Source organism: Colius striatus, chromosome 6 (genome assembly GCF_028858725.1).
Source record: "Colius striatus isolate bColStr4 chromosome 6, bColStr4.1.hap1, whole genome shotgun sequence".
NCBI lineage: Eukaryota > Metazoa > Chordata > Aves > Coliiformes > Coliidae > Colius > Colius striatus.
The window spans coordinates 15186459-15202374 of NC_084764.1; the positions used below are offsets into that span (position 1 = coordinate 15186459).

The following is a 15916-nucleotide window of genomic DNA, read 5'->3' on the forward strand; positions in this document are numbered from 1 at the left end:
CCACTGGTCAGCAAAAGACAACAGCTTCTGTCATTTTTCTGAAGAAAAAAAAGAACACATTTGACATCTGAGTAACTAATTATTCCCACTAAACAGAGGACTTTTGTACTTAATACTTTAAGGCTATTACTCCAATACTGTGAAATTAAATCCCAGTCCTGTCTTTCAACACTTGCAGGTCCCTACACTGACATCCACCAGGATGTCCACTAAGTGTGCCCTCACTTCAGTCAGTTAAAATTGAGACCTAAAAGAGCCTCCCTTCACTCTTCCAGTTAGAACTAGAGAGATATCAACTCCTTTGAATACACTTCTACAATCATTTTTGTGTCCCTACGTCTTAACCTACTTCCATGTAAATTTAATTTCATTCATGACTAATGTCAGAGAAGAAAGTATCAAAGGCACCATTAAAGTTGAGATATAACCTGCCAGTTCCAACACATTCGCATGGCCTAATACTTTATCACAGAAATAATTTGCTTTTAAGTTGACTTTTTTCTTTGAGTTCTCTCTCCATTTTTTCCATTATTTGTCCAATATTTTGGCAAAGCAAAATCATTAAAAAGTTAAATGAAAAAATCTTGTTGAGAAGGAGCAGCCCATATTCCACAGAGAAAGGGGAACTAGTTTGAAGGACTGCAGTTTGGAGCATGCAGTTTCTTTTAGCAGTGTGCATTGTTTCACATTTAATATATGCCCAACTCACGCATTTATGCTGGCAGAAATGACTGATTTCCTTCTGCACTTTTCCTCTTTATGACAGTGTGCTTATGTGATAGTGCAGTGAACTAGATGGAAAATTAATCCAGGTTTAATCTCATTTAAATAGTGATTAGCTTTGCATCTACTCAGAAAGCTCCCTGACTCAGTTCACTACACAGCTGTGTGTAAGCACATGGGAAGGGAAAGAGTGGTAAGACTAGGGCTGCCTTAGGCACCAGCAGAGTCAGTTTACAAGGATCATGAATTTGAGGTTTAAAGCCAAAACCTGAAATGTCAGGATTTTCCATCAACTATTGAAGTTGGCTGACTGAACCTGCGACATGGAATCAATCTAGATATAACTTTTTAAAACCTACAAAAAACACCCAAACTGAACAAAAAGTGGTAAAAGAGCATAGTTCATATGAGGCTTCTCCTTCACTAAAGCAAACATGTCTCAAGATAGATGCAAATTTCTTGGTATAGCAATTCCATTGTTTCTTGGGCTAAACAGAGGCAGTGCAAAAAGGCAGACTGGAAGTTAGGCTTTGTTAGCCTACAGCGTGATTCCTGCACTAAATCAGAACTTATTGCATATAGGAATATACAAAAATATTATTCAATGCTATTACTGCAGTAAATCCTACATAACTAAAATACGTGAGGTTATGGCAGCTACTCTGGAGAGACATCTCACAGGAACTTGATTTTGCTTTATTAACACGAACAATCACAGATGCTCAATAAAGACAAACTCTGCAAGTACCATGTACTTATCACTGAAAAACCAAATGTTAAATGGTCTCATAATTCTGTGCACAGGCTACCAGAGAGCTATAATACTACTACAGTATTAGTTGAAGGTGTCTTCATGAAAAAAGAATTGACTGTTTCAGCTAAAAACTAGCACGTAGTACTGTTGACACTAGCTTACTCCAACTAGTATACCTCAGTATGCTGATAAATTGTGTTTTCCAAATCCACACTGTTACATTTCCATTCCTCCTCCTAACATAACTAATATTGGTGCAAATTGCAAATTCCTGCTTATTACAGTCATCTACTAAATGGAATATTTCAAAAGAGAAGGAGGGAACAAGTCTCTCAGGCTGAATAATTTCCATTTTCTGAACTGCAACCTGCAACACACATCTGAAAAAAAAATGTGTTCCTTTCTTTTACTTTAATTCTGGGGAAGAGTACAAAAGTAGAGTAATACATTGGGATATGACAAAACATGAACAGATTAAAGCATTCTGTTTCATACATCCAAGAAGAAGAAACTTTCTCTGGTCAGTACTATTTTTTTCTTGCAGTCACTCCAAAATGCATGAGTGACATCACTTACTAGCAAAACGCATAATTCCTTTAAGAATGGAATAAATCAGGTTCTGAGGATATTAGAATCCGTCTAAGGGACAAACACCTCTGTAAAGTATTACACAAATTACTCAAGGGAAAAAAAAAAAAACCTCTGCATAAAAGTAGTAAACTATCGGTTGGCAGCATCCTGATATTTTCTAGCAGTTAATTAAATACAGTTTTCTTTTTGGCAAATAATACAGTCAGAACACATTTCTTCTTCCCACAAATCCTCAAACTGTTATATGCAAAATAGGTGAGCTCAATAGAGCTTGCAAAACTGTAGAGTCCTGCAAACTGAAGAAACTGGAAAAAAAAAAATAATCCTGCTCCAGTGTTTTGTTCAAGGCATGTTACCATCAAATAAAAATGCCACCCATTGCTTTTAGCCACTCATTATGTTTGATGGCTTAGCTCCACACTCCTGACAATTCAGGAAAACAATCAAAAAGGCACACAATCACTGCAAACAGATCTTGTACGTTTGAAGACTTTATTTTTTTTCCCCCCAAATGAATGGCTTGTTGTTTAATCTCACAGAAAACTGAAAAAAACCTAAAAGGGGAACTGTTGGCTTTTTCCTCTCCTTTGGTGCTTTCACAGTAATCTGTAATCAGTGATCAGTGGTAGAAGTATTCTATTTTAGTAACTAGAAAATTTCCATTAAACATGGACATAGTGGGAACAAATAGTCTTGTCAAGTAATAGCCTGTTGGGAATTAATTTTTTTTTTTTTTTTTTTTTAAAAACAACCTACAACTTGCCCCTCCAAACTCTTTTCAGGGACTAAGTAGTAACTTCTTGAGGATGTGAAAGCTTTCATCATGTTTATGAATTTGGACAAAACAGTACATTTCAGATTAAAATCTCTTAGATATCAGCATGGTATTAATCAGTGTAATGTATCTCTTTGTTGTAGGCTTTTTCTTCACATATTCTGTGGATATAGAAGAAAAATAGAAAACAAAGAATTTGTAAGAGGTATCAGTAGCATTATCTTCAGATTCATAACTCCTGAAAACCATCCACCTATAAAATCAGCTACATTAAAAGGTTAATTTAATAATATGAAAGATCCAAATCAAATTTCACTTTATATTTTATTTTAATTTCACACAATCAATATGTAAATAAACATGGCTTCAGAACATGGTCCTTGTCCATTCACTAGACTACTAAAACAATTTAGTTCAAACATGTTCATTTACAAGACCTAGAAAAGAAGTTTTAGAAGTTACACAGGTGGCTTAAATTCACAATACATATTTACAGCTTCTACCACCTGACGATTCTATGATCTGTTTGCATGTTTACAGTAACTTACACATAATTACAGAAGAATTTATACATAGACAATGTACTCAAAAAATATTGAGACAATTACATTAAGACTCATTTCTGTTCATTCACATTGAAAATAGCACTTTGACAATATCAAGTGCATAATAAAGAAAAAGCTTACTGTGTCCTCCTTAACAGACCTACAATCCCAGAATCACCAAACAGTAGGTGTTTGAAGGGACCTCTAAAGATCATTTAGTTCAACTCCCCTGCTAAAGCAGGCCCACGTAGATCAGGTCACACGGGAACAAATCCACATAGTAGCCAGCAGTCATCCTGCACACAGTCACACGGAAATATAACTAATCAAATGTATGTTTGTCAAAACAGTAGTATGGGTACAGTCAAGATTTTTACTGAAGACAGCAATCCCAGCTTCCAGTGAAGAAGGGGAGACACAGGATATTCATTGAAATACTGGTAAAAAATTAAGCAAGTACAACATCTCCAAATGCAAGAGGCTCTTCGCAGGTGGCACAGTTAAGGAGCATTTTGCCACAGGAGATTAAAAATAGTTCTCCTCATTCCTTACAAAAAAGGTGAAACGTAATTCTTCAGTCCATATAACATCACCATCTCCTAATGGGAGATTACTGAGAGAAGCCACAACCTACCAGAAAAAGAAACAGAGTATGAGCTATGAAAGACAGAAAAAAAAACCCAAAAAACCCACCAATATGAGACAGGGAGGGTCACAGGAGGCAAAGCCACACTTCACAAAGAGCTATGTTTACATCAGAAGAGGAATAAAAAGATTGCACTGGGAGTATGTACATGGATAGACAGATCTTGTTTTGTTTAGCCTCTACGGCTTTTCCCTCATGCACTAAGGAAGTCATTTCATCACAGAAGGCAGACTGGTCAAGCACGATTACTCTCCTGGCACTTCCTACTCACCTTCTTGTCCTTCATGCCTGTGTGCAAGCATGTTGCTGGCAGAGACACTCAGCCCCAACAAATTAAATAAGGATGGTATAAAAGTCAGTTAAGAAGGCTGTATCTTTAAAACAGTGGAGATGAGGAAGAGGAGGAATACATGCTGCAGATATGGTCAAGGATATGCATGGGGTAAGCATAATACACTTTGGTCTGTGCTTCTTAATTCCAGTGTAAAATGAGAAAACTTTTCTATAGAACACTCAGGAAACTACTATTGTCAGACACAGATACAATATGTTGCAACTCCTGTAATCAGCATTGATCGATCCCCAGAGCATATTCTGTGAGCAAGAGGTGAAAGAGCTAATCCTGGTGACAGTTCAGGTAAGTTTGTGTATAGTTATTATACAATTTTGTGGCTGCAAAGTGGAGAAATTCACAGAGTTATCCTCACTCAGTGACATCGCAGTGAAAATGTAAACCCGTTTCACATCTATTGGCTTCAAATGGATTCTACCCCAAAATGGTTTTTTTGTGGCAGGGAAAATTGCTTAATTCTTGCTTTCCAGCCAAGTCGTTACTTTCTTCTCCTTCTACCAGACCCCTTGGTTGAGACGATGGGAAGAAGTACAACTCTCCCATCCAACTGCAATCGTACATGCTCAGAACCAGGGGGGAAAAAGGTTCCTTGTAAGGACTTGAGCAAAACACACCAGCTGCAAAAGATCTCAGTCCAAACAGTAAGGAGAAATACTTTCTACCTTTCTGGTTACAGATATCAAATGGAGTTGTGGAAGAAGGTGGCACCATCCTTGTCTTAGGTTTCAGTTATCTGAAAGGATGCCTGGAGAAAAGCTGTACCCTCTCCAACACTGAACTGAACATACAAAATGCCTAACATTGACTTTCAAAGTGTAATAATTATATTCTTTTTTAAACCTGCAAGGTCTAAATACACCCAAGCTTCAGGAGCTGAATTGCTTGTTTCTTTTACTGCAGAAACCTGAGTGCTAGTGGAAGCCAAGCCTCCGCTCAACGGCACTGAAGGTACCCCACAAAGGTCATATTATAGAGTATGGTTAGGATGCAGTGAAATATTTCTCTAAGATATATTAATGGAAATTAAAAAAACTTTGAAAATTAAAACTCCCAAAGAAAATCAGACCATAAAGAGGAAGTAAGACCATGAGAGGCCCTATGACTAACAGCTGGAATAAAGAATTCCACTACTTAATGGGGTTGCCAGATAAGGAATCTAAATGTGGGTATATATGCAAGAGACCCAGAGATGGGGCCACTGACCACTGTGCTAATAAAACATCTCTTCATTTTCAACTGTCATTTTCGACCTACTACTGTTCTTCAAGTAGTTTATGCTTGAAAGGAAATCAGATTTTAAACGTCTTTACTACTTTTTGCTAGCTGCCCTTGATGATATTCACCCACATAGAAATTTAGGCCACTAGAACTGGCAACAACATGCTGTTCCTCACCACCCTTGCAATATTTTTCATTTCTTCTTTCTGCATTCAGATTCTTACTTTTACTAGCATAGAAAACGTTGCCCAAGTCCCTTCAATTCATTCAATGGGAAAATGAAATTGCTCTTCTAATACTGTAAAGACTCAGATGTAGGCAGTCATGTGCAAGCGTAAAAAGAATGTAAGTTCTACTGACTCCACAATATAATTTTTCTGTTTGTAAAGCACTGTGAGAACCCTTAAGTCTCCTAGTGATCTCATTGTGCTGAGACCAGCACAGTTCCCAAACCCATGACTCATTCCAATCCCGGCAAAAGAAAAAAATTGCTGGGGAGACAGATGTTTTATTTATGATTAATTAATTTCTTCAGCATGTCTTGCTTATAAAAATATCTGGCTTCACTTTGTATACAGAGGATAAAGCATGACAGTCATGCTCCTGACTTGCTCTTCTCTAAATACTCATGTTAAAAACTTAAATGGCAGTAGTTGCTGATGACACTTGAATTTATTTATCAAAAGGAAGACATTGTCTTGCCCATGAAGATTTAATTTTCCAGTTATCGTCTGTAAAAATGTAAATATTGAGGTTTCAGGCTTTAACATTTACTTTTTACTTCCATAGGTCTTATGCAGCAAAAAAAAATCTTCTTCTTGTGACGAAATTAAACTAAGACCCACACACAGTTTATTTACAAATTATGAAACTGAAATAAATAGCTTTGCATTGTTCAGTTTGACATCAAACCTCGAAACAGTAAACTTTCCATTTAGACAGTTTTGTTAGTTAACTATTTTTTTAGTCCCATTACATACTTGAAAATTATCAGTGGTATCACTAAGAGAAGCAACACCCATGATGTTTGTCCCTTCCTACGAGTTTATATTCATCTACCCCTGAAATACAGAATCGCAGTATCAACCAGTTCTACAGAGATAAATTTGATTATGATGCACATTTGTATTCTTCTTCCCTACCCTTTGTAATCACCATATCCTCCTTCGCATATGGCTCATTGTTTTCTAACATAATACTTCCTCTTTCCTATCTAGTTTGTTTTGTAACATTACTCTAAGGTAAATTTGCATTTCGGCAAGTAAAACTTGACACTTCAAAACATAATGGAAGCCAAGTATCTACACCTTAGTGAAAGCCATGTAACTGGAAACCAGCTTCAAACACACTATCAGAAACTTCTCAGGTCATATTTGAGAATAAATGAAATAATTTATTACATTTTACATGCATTCAAGAGGACCTCTAGTCTTCATTCAATGCCCTAGATACTATTCAATATTGCTAAAGGAATCTCCTTCTCACAGCTTTCATACCAAATGCAAGAGGACACACAGATGAAATATCAACAATCTGGAAAAACCCTAGGGCAATTAATCATGTATGCCTTTACTCAGCTACAGATGTAGATCAAAATAAGACTAAGAACTCTGAGAAAAGAGGTGCAACTTGAACTGATGATTTAAGGGTTTAGTACTACTGTTTGATTTATGCATGTAGCTAGTTCCTTAGTAAACTGTATGTTTATTTTGATATGAGAAAATACAAACCCAAAAAGCCACTACAATTACCACCCTTGATTGTCTACTTTTGCAGCAAAGCAATCATATTAAGGGCACTGGCTCTTTGACAAAGATATAGAAGTACAGAACATAAAGGTAGATGTCAATTATCATACCAAGTTCAATACAGCAACATATACATCAGCTGGTCACTGTCTGATAGCCAGAAAACTGATGTGTTTAGAGAAGTGTTTTTTGTCACATTCCCATTGCATTCTTTTCAATAAGTTTGAGATTAAACTACTTCTAGAGTTACGAAAAACAATATTAGAATTATCCCACTTTTTGTCTACTTCAGCTTTAAATAATGTAATCAGCTTTTCTCCCAAATGAAACAAAAGATTGTCAGAGAAAATACTCTCACAAAACCTTTTGCTTTACATAGCACTCATAATAAGATAAATATACAGCACTACTCATGTAATTTATTTATGTACAGAAAAAAAACCCAACAGGTCCTATTATGCCACAAAGTAAAATGAATGTGGAAATACTCTGACTTCTTGGTGCTGTAAACCATATGATCTTTGGTATATCAATTAGATGAACTAAGTTCTTCACATACTAATTCTTATTTAACATAAAGGAGAAAGAAAAGACATAGATAAGGAAATAGTGGAAGTAATCCTATTTTCTCAGCTAGGATGTAAATGTAGACTACAGTTCTCCAAGAAGACATCTGCAAACAAGCAATGACAAGCTGTTATTTCCATGACATTCAATCTGGTAAAAAAATAAAATAGTGCATCGACAGTATCAGCAGCACAGGTATACAAGTAGAAACATTAAAACTGTACAGCACCTCCTTCTGTTATAGAAAATAAATGTATAATAAACATGTCAAGGAAATAGCCAGTAATTTTTTTTTTTAACTCTTTGGTTTATGGTTGTCAAAAAACTGACAATATGTTCACGATGTTTCTGTGCTAGAAGCTATCCTCAGTCCAGCCTTCTGCATATCTGACAACCATCAGTACTTCTGCTATGTTTTCTCCTGTAAAAAACATCACTTATTAGGTATTTTAATTTTGCAGCTAAAACCTTGTATAGTTTTTGATAAAATTCTGACAGACATTACTGCTTCACCTAGTTCCCCTCATGGTTCCCTCCATACTGCCCACAGCCCAGGACCCCATCAGCCCCAGGACCCCATCAGCCCCTGCACCAGTGATGCCACAGCAGGGCTGGTCTCCAGCTCCCCACAACCTTGTCCTGTTCAGACATGGGTCTCACCAAGACAGGCCCACCTGCATACACACATCCCAGCCAGGCCTCGGTCTGTCCCTGCAGCCCTACCCCTACATGGTTTCCTTCAGTGGTCCTGACTCTGACTCTGTGCTGCTAATGGTCTGATGTCCTGGCCTGGCCTTGGCTTGTCCTCATCCTCAGGGAGCTGCTCCCTGGCCCTAGCCACAAGGCCACCAACCCTAGTGTCCCAGTCACAGGAAGCCACAAATCCATAGGATGCCTGGGCAGGCACGAGATGCAAAATAGTGACTCAAAACCACCAGCAACTGTCTGCATAAGGAACATCAACAATAGCTTGAGTAAATGTATTAAGCAGCAAGATCCAAAGCCCTGACTCAAGCCTTTTGCTATCACACAGTTATGCAAAGTCTCATTGTGACAAGGAAAAGGGAAAAACAGGAATCAGGCAAACAAAATTGATTTTTACTTGCTTTCTGAAGGTTTTTATTTGACAGACTGCAGATCATGAGAGACTACCAAGGAAGCTACCAGTAAAAGACAGCCAACTTGTGAGAGCAGAGAAGCACAAGGAAGGAACAGTTAGAAGCACCTGACCATTGTTTGTACCCAGTAATATCTTCAGTTCAGTAGAAGAAGCTATCCTGAGCTATTCTTTTTCGAAGAATACAAAAATAGTCTCTTATGCAAGAGACTGCACAGCACAGCAGCAGGAAAGAAGACAGCACATGTCTGAAAGCTACACCACTGAATCAAAAACTTTGTGCTTATTTATGACTAGCAAGCGCAACAAGGACCTCAAACCTGCAGATGGAGATCTTCAGAGGAAAAGCTGTGAAACTTCTGCAAATGACCGCAGCATCCCAACTTGACCTTGACCTAAAAAGGCTACACCATCTCCTTTAGTCACCATGCTTCCTGTAGGCAAGCCTCAATGCACAGAGTCAAGGTGACTAATGACATTCTTTGAAACACTTCCTTCTGAGAAACTCTGACCTGAGATTTAGTGGGCAAGAAAGATCGTAGGAGAAATTCTAGTCTAATAAGAACATATTAGAAAATTGGTTTGGTGACATTGTCAAGAAATTAAAATTTGATAGGAAGCAAAGCAGCTGCCAAGCCTTGCCAGTTCATTCACCCTAAGTCAAGACAATGAGATAACCACTTAAACTACAGTACAATAATTAGAACCCAACACATCACATAAATAAAAATTCCTTCTTATTTAAACACAATAGTTCATGCATAATAAAAGTAACTGCTCGGACTGCAACTGTTCTTTATCAATATTTATCAACATCCTAGGGGCACAGTCCCATTCCAATGAGAAGATAAATGCAGCAGGCCAGAAACAAGAATTATGTACAAAATGGTCTCACTCCATGGCTCAATTATGGTTTCCTTGCCATACAAATCAGCAACAGGTAGTCTTCTGAATATCAGGGAGACTCTAGTCCATAAACTTGAAGAAATTAAAACAGTAATAAATGCCTGAACCTGTAAGCGTGTACAAACAAAAAGTTCAAGCTTTGTTACTGTGTAAGTGAAACAGTGAAATAAACCTGTGTAACTATGTGCAACTATCCATAAGAGGTTGACTACAAATTTCAGCAGTTTAATGAATTCTACCTCTCAAAATGCTGACTGTATATACAATAAGAGACAGCAACTTCTCCCTGAATGATTATGAGAAAATCTGAGGTAATATTTCATAATAACCCTTGGTGAACTTCAAAGGTTTTGTTATTTCCCATAGATTTTCTCTACTTTTGGTTAGTGGATGGATTAAGTAAGCAAGCACTACTATTTATAATACAAACTGATTCTTCTCAGCCTTCTTTGTTTCATAAGGCAGTAATGTTTTTAGATTTGAAACGCTGAATAGCAATAAAACTTAAACAAACTACCATCACTGCTGGATAAACTGCTAGATAAGAATTACTGATAGTAGGAGAACACCAAAAACAACAGATAACTTATTTCTGGAGACAGGACTAGGCAGAGAAGTCTTCCTTCTGAAAGAAGTTCAATTCATATTGCAACTTGAATGATAGATCTGGAAAGCATTTTGAAAGGTACAGTCCAGCCTGGGCACAGCTCCGGCACACCTTTACAACTGGTATTTCTCTAAGTTTTTAATGCTACACCAAGGTAACTTCCTTCAAGAGGTATTTTTCCTCCAGGAGATGAAATCAGGAAATGCCATTCCTAAATTTGTCTAAACCAAAGGAAATTCATCACTTAATGCATACAAGACATTAAAAAAAACCCAAAGAGAACAAGCTATTCCTTGGCTTGTTTTAATATCTTTTGCTACTAATACACACGTGTCTCAGCTGCTTCTGCATAATAGTTCGAATTCACAAATCCTGCCAAATATGTACCTTAAAGAGCAGTAATAAAACCAGTAATCTTTTTAAAACCAGAAACTACCGCCCATGTGTTGATATAAGAAAATTTTTAAAAGATGATCGTTTATTTGTAGTAGTTTCAGAACATACAGCTCACATTTGACAGATACACATCCTGTCTGTACCACACTTAGTTATATCACTCCACCAAGCATTCCTCTACTACATGAGCATTCTGTACCACACACAGGGTTCGTGCGTGCTTGTGACACATAAGCATGAGGTAATTGCAATGCTTATGCATAGAATAAAGCTATGCAACACTCACAGGTCACATACATATATGCTAGAATAGCTCAGCATTTTAGCAGCAAGCAGCAGACAGTATGCTGTACAAATTATAAATGGTGATGCTGAAAAATGTTACAAGACAACTCCTTTCCAGCTGCTGTCCTTTCCCACAAACCCATTAAAGGCAGTGCAAGGGGATTAATGCAATCTACAAGCAATTGAACAAAATTTATGTCTATTTACTGGATTTGAAAACTGTCACTTATACTGAAACTGACATTTTCACTTAACTAAAAATCCATGGTGACAGCCATCAACAATCCAAAAGGAGAAAGACTAGAGACATGGTTAGAGCATATTCATAAAGACCGGTTACATGAAACATTGAATGAACCTCATTATTTTTCAGTGACAGTTGAAATCAAATAAGAAACCCTAAGATTCCAACTCATATTAATTTTTCCTTATTAATTTCTTCAAACACAAATTATGTGCATTCCTTCAGTTATGAAGTTTCTGCCATGTAGCAAGCAAGTTTTCAAACAGAAACAACCAGTTTTCCTTATTTTCCTAAAATTAGGAGCAGAATTCCTGGGATTATGAAACATGTTTACTAATCACCGTCAAAAGAGACAAAACCATGTAATGGTCTATTTAACTTCCTTTAGTTTCTTGCGATTTACTGAATAGTGAACTACATTGAGAAACAGCAAAGGAAATTCCTTAAAAGCATCCTTAAATTGTACGGAAAAAACAAGAATCTGGTTATACTTTTATATAATCACGCAAAACAAAAAGCTCATCCACGAACAGAGAACACATCTCTTCCTTGAAGCCAGAACAGCAAACTATACTAACTTCATTGACGAACAGTAAAATTTTAGGCTAATAAGTGGTTTAGTAATACAAAAGGTTTGAAAATACAAACAAATAAAAAGGTTAATCCTAAAGTAACTAGTCATCATTCCTTTCCAAGTAATTAAAAAATACAAACTGAAAACATACTAAAAAAACCCACCAGATTTGGACATCCATATTCATAATTAGTATCTGCTGTCCCACGTAATTTCCTTCTTTCCATTTTTCTTCTCTCAGAAGAAAAGCCTTTCCACATATGACAGAAGGGTTACACGTTTGACTCCAGTTTAGTTGCATTACTAAATCAAGCAGATACAGCAGAAAAAAAAAAGAAAGCCTGTACGCAAAGACCAGACTTCCAAGCTATTCTTATTTGTGCATAGTGACCGTATCCACAAAGATTCCCTTTCTCCTTCTCTAGTTTCTGATTACCTTCATAGGCTTGTTTTGCCAAACTGGAAAAGTCTAGCAATTGCTGTAGCTGCTGGTGGAAAATGGCAGGCAAATGGTAGTCTTCAGTTATGATGAAACTAGAACATGGAAAATAACACAGAATGAAGGATCTTTTGTTTCCAGATGTATTTGGTCTGGGGTGGTGGTGATTTTCCACAGTAGCCCTTGTAGTGCTGTGACTTCTGTTGGTAGCTAAAAACATGTCTTGACAGCACATCAATGTTTTGGCTACTGCTCATGAAGCATCAAGGCTGTCCCTCCAGCATTCCTTCCCCCACCTTCACCAGTAGCTGTGGGTGCAGCCATGGCCAGGACAGCTGACTCAGGCTGACCAATTTGATATTCTAAACCATGTGACATCAGCTCAGCAACATAAACTGGAGGAGAGGAGGAGGAAAGGGGAGGCATTTGAGATTCACTTTTGCCTTCCAAAGCAATATTTGTTATGTGTACTGAAGCCCTGCTTCTCGTGAAGTAGCTGGACATCGCTACTGATGGGAGGTAGAGAGCAATATCTGTATTTGCCTTGCTTCTCCTGTGCATGGCTTTACTATTTCTTTATTAAACTGCTTTTATCTCAACCCACGAGGCTTCCATCTTCTTTTCACCCCTCCCTGGCTTGCTGAGGAAGGGGGTGATAGAGCAGCACAGTGGGCAGGGTCAAACCACCAGAAGATAATGTAAAGTATCTGCATTACCAATGAAGTCTAGAATTTAGAGTACCCCATAGAAATAATCTGCATTAGGCAACGAGCACTGGCATTATGCAAGCTTCAGTATGACATCAATGGTCTTCTTTTAAAACTTAAACAATCATGAACTCAAATCACCAAACAGGATTGATGCCTGCTGACTTGTAGATGAAAAAAATCTGCTTGCCTTAATAGACTGCATTTTTAGAGAATCGTTTCCTGGTACTCTCAGCGTTACACATTAACAGAAGATTTCAGAGAGCTTCTTCTATGAGAAAAACCATCACCCCCGCCTGAAGAAAGAAAAAGAAAAATAATCATGCAGCTGCATTCTCTTCAACATCTTTACTTCAACTCACTGAAGCTGTAACTTGTCTCCCATGCTTTTTTTTTTTTTATATATATACTTTTGAGGAATGTCCTGAGCAACTCAAATCCCCAAATTTCATTCTGCAACCTGAATACATAGAAGAGATAATGATCTTAGATGATACAGAAGATTAAATCATTTATCAAATTCTTCAATGTATGGTTCTTAAGTACATAAATTTTGGGGGGGTGTGGGAGTAGAGCAGCACTATGCAGGTGGTATTAGGAAAAAAAGCAATTAGGAGCAAAGGCAGGAATCTGAACCTTGGAACATTACCCACTCTGATCCACAGCAGTATGTATTTATTGGCTTTTTGGGTGTGCTATCTGCAGGAGCAGAGGTAACAGAGAAGTGACCAACTGCCACTTCTTACATAACTTCAGTTAATAAAACAATGTGTAAATTAACCATATCCATGAGCCTATCTCTTCCAATTCAAAGATACTAATAGACTGCATTTTTTAATATATCATAAAACAACAATCATAAATCCATTTTGTTTGAAGAAGAGTATTTTGATGAGAGGGCAATCTATAGTTTTAATAAAATACCCTTATGGCTATTACTTGACAACATACTTTCAATGAAAATAGTAATTATTTTCTTTACATTTATTTAAGGTGAGGAGGCAGGAGGAAACCTACAACACTGAAATCACACATGATTTAAATTGGTGGTATAATCCTAGTATAACCTGAAAATACAAATGGAGGAGATGTAAGTGAAAGGAAGAACAAAAGTCCCAGGTGAAACATATGCCCATAATTTCTTCAAGTCATCTGAGTTTCAGAAACTTATGCGGTTCTGCCTCTTTAAGGTCACTTTACATCATCAGGCTATTCTGATTACTACTGCTGTCCTCAGTGAGCTGAAATTTAATAAATTTCATCTTCCCTATCTTCCCTTGTCTATCTGATTTGGTTTTTATTCTCATATTTATCAACACCCCAGACAGATTAAGATTTCAGCCCTACTCCCTGGTTATACTCTTATTCTGCCAGCAGATTACAGCATTTTTTCACTTAGTCAGTGTGGACTCTGAAACTCTCACAGGAAGGCTCCCTGATTCTCTCCTCCTTTGTACTGCAAAGAAAATACTAGTTAGGTTTCACATGCGGAGAGAAAAAACTAGGTCCTTCAAATACCACCAGATTTTTCCCACCTTCCACTAGAAGGACTCAGCCTTCTCAGGATCTTACTTCACAGCAGATGAGAAGCAAGCTCATACAGCTGTATTCACACTGAGACATGCTTTCAAGTATAAGACACTAAATGTGCTGGTACAAGTTTACTCTGACACCTGTGACAAATGTTTGCTGAGCATTCAAATATATATGCAAATATATGCAACTAGCTTTTGCAAATACCTTAACTGCTTCAAGGTATTTGGCTCCCAGCAAGCCAAACGTACAAACACCTGAGGAAGCACTCACCTTAAGTGCAACTAGTTTCTGCCCTTCTACTGTAAAACCAAGTAGTCTTGGTTAAATAAACTATGTAAATCAGTGTCATGTATATCAAGACAATCAGATTCAAGATCAAACCCAAGTTTTTACTGTTCTTTAGTTGTCTTTCCTGCTACACAACAGAATTATTTACTGCTCTGATGCCTTTTCACAACTGCAATTCAGAACAATTCAGACCTAGTATTTCCTCATACATAGCTCTGATGTCTTCACCAGAAACACAATTCTCTGTGAGAATACACAATGAAGTCAAATTTGTATTTAAACAAATCTTTATCAACTAGAAACTTTTCTTAGAATTCTTTAAATGTTATTCTGATCACTGTTTTTAATATTTTTTGATCAGTACTCTTCAATGCTATGTGCATGGAACTCTACCTTGTTAAACAATAAGGTTTTGTACCTTTTTGCTGGTAGCTTAACAGTTGTTTTCTTTCTTTAAAGTCTTCTTTCAATATTAAACTTTGACACTAATCATGATATAATCTGAGTAGGCATCCTGCTGTAACTACAGTCTTTTTAAAAAACCCTTTGTACCCAAGTGAAATTTGGTGAAGAAAAAAAAAAAAAGACATAAAAGAAAAGCAACCCAAGTACAAGACACCATGTTGCAGCAGTGCATGCTATATTCATTCAAAGATGTAGAGAATCTAGGTAATGCATGTGCTGAGACGTACACAGGCAATGTATTACAACCAATAGAGTTGACTCAAAGCCACCTATCCTTTGCTACCTACTTCTGCCCATGTGATCACCCAGGGCCCAACTGATTAACTTGCAGCACCTGTTTCTGATAATTGGAAGTAGCTTGCCAGCTGCATTAACTTGTCCCTACCATCTTTATTCAAGCTGGCTGGTCCAAGTCACATTTGTGCCTACCACA

General features: G+C 37.2%; 1 protein-coding gene across 6 annotated transcripts in view; it reads right to left on the reverse strand.

Annotated features, from left to right (window-relative positions):
- STXBP6 (syntaxin binding protein 6) overlaps nt 1–15916 on the reverse strand; it is a 113248-nt gene that overhangs the window by 83779 nt on the left and 13553 nt on the right. For 2 of the 6 annotated variants that reach the window (XM_061997665.1, XM_061997664.1), the window contains one exon: nt 13385–13490. The exons of 3 other annotated variants lie outside the window; for them this stretch is intronic. The gene's annotated coding sequence lies outside the window, so the exon portion shown is untranslated. Of the gene's footprint in view, nt 1–12212; nt 12255–13384; nt 13491–15916 lie in introns of those variants that run through there. One more of the 6 variants, XM_061997667.1, reaches the window with a different exon arrangement.